Here is a 1,931-nt window from a genome sequence, read left to right on the forward strand (position 1 = left end):
TTGAGAACATGTTTGTATGATCTATTTCCATGAATCCCCTATGAACCCATGACACCCTAGTGCCTTTAATCAATTGTTTACAAACCCCTTTATTTGCTTTATTTGCTTTACATAATTTACATTCATCTTGTTGATTAGTTTAGACTACATCTCATCTCAAACCCAATTTGTGACACCCTTAGACATAGCTACTTGCAATTGAAAATCCTACATCAATAACCGTCCCTTGGGATCCGACCTTTACTTACCTCTTTACTAAGAGTAGTTTGTGAAGTTATAAATATTGTTTTGGTTGTTAGGTTTTGACGACAAGTTTAAATCCGAACAAAATATGGCGCCGTTGCCGGGGACGGTGTTCAATTGATTTGATTTTCGTTAATTATTTTTAGTTGTGTCTTTCTTTACCATGGGGAAGTCAATCTCCTCAAGGTTGTTCTAATTATTTTCGAGTTGTTTGATATTTTGCATGACTAGGAGATCACAAGGTGATTTATTACCTATTGATTTCGAGATTGAAAGAACCTTAACCAACAATAGAAGAGTTGCTAGAAGTACTTTAAGAGAGTAGGTATTGGAGAGATTGTGGACATTCAACCAAATAACATTGAGTTTGTCAACCCTTTTGCAAGAGAAGGAGAGGATAACCCAATTCAAAATCCACCACAAAATCAACCCACAATGCCTAAATTTTTATCACATTCCGTACCAACCGAGGAGAACCTACCAAACGGTACTCCTACACCACCACATTTAACCGGTAATTTTATTGCCAAATCCGGATTCATACAATTAGTTGAGAGAAGTCAATTTGGAGGGATGCCTAGTGAAGATCCTCACTTACATATGGAGACTTTTTGTGACTATTGTGATACAATTTCTCAACCCGGAGTTACTCAAGACCAAATCCGATGGGTATTGTTTTCTTTTTCTTTGATCGGTGCCGCAAAGCAATGGTTGAAGAGCCTAGACAAGGCCACCCTTGGTATTGATTCATGGAAGAAGTTAGCACTTGCCTTTTACAAGAAATTCTATCCTCCGGAAAAGACAAATATGTTGAGAGCCCAAATCACCGGGTTCAAGCAAAGGGATGAGGAATCATTATATGAAGCATGGGAGAGATTTAAGGACACTTGTCGTTCTTGCCCACACCATGGACTTAGTGAGTGGTTCCTTGTGCAACAATTTTGGAACGGTCTATATGAAGACTCACGCAATATTCTCAATATGGGATCCAATGGGATGTTTACCGAAGTTGATGACAATCAAACATGGGCCAAAATCGAAGAGATGGCGGTTCATAATTCCCAATATAGTAGGACTAGAAAGGCCACAAGAGGAGGAAAGCATGAGGTACATTCCATCACTCAATTGGGTGCTCAACTAAGTGCTCACATCGACACCATCAATTTGAAGTTTGATAAGGCCATGGCAAAACTTGATGAAGCCTCCAAATCACCCAAACAACATGTTAATGCTATGGTGGCATCATCCTCAATCCCAAGTGGAGTATGTTAAAGTTGTGGAACCTTGGGACATGATCAAAATGAATGTAGGGGAACAAATGAACAAGTTAATGCTTTCCAAGCATACAAAAGTGGTACCCCTTATTCCAACTACTATAATGAGAATACCAAATTCCATCCAAATCTTTCATACAAAAGCAAAAATGTCCAAAACCCCCAACAAACATACACCCCACCTCCAATGAGAAACCAAGCTCAAAGACCCTTTTTCAACCAAAGCCAAGGTTACCAAAATCAACCTTCCTATAACCAATCAAATGATGAAAGCTTTGATGTTCAAAAAGCGGTCCTTCAAATGCAAAAGAACCAACAAGAATTTTTCACACAAATGCAAAAAGATAGCTAAGCTAAGGAAATCACCATCAACAACATTCTTGCCCACACAAAAATGTTAGAGACTCAAATGAC

At 38.6% G+C, this 1,931-nt stretch overlaps 1 non-coding gene across 1 annotated transcript; it reads right to left on the reverse strand.

The window, feature by feature from the left end:
• Positions 1-1,050: 1,050 nt before the first annotated feature.
• On the reverse strand, positions 1,051-1,157 carry LOC141620290 (small nucleolar RNA R71). Its single transcript, XR_012531928.1, has one exon. It is a non-coding gene; the product is annotated as a small nucleolar RNA R71 (small nucleolar RNA).
• Between the last annotated feature and the right edge of the window lie 774 nt (positions 1,158-1,931).

The sequence above is a fragment of the Silene latifolia genome, chromosome 1 (genome assembly GCF_048544455.1).
Source record: "Silene latifolia isolate original U9 population chromosome 1, ASM4854445v1, whole genome shotgun sequence".
NCBI classification, from domain to species: domain Eukaryota; kingdom Viridiplantae; phylum Streptophyta; class Magnoliopsida; order Caryophyllales; family Caryophyllaceae; genus Silene; species Silene latifolia.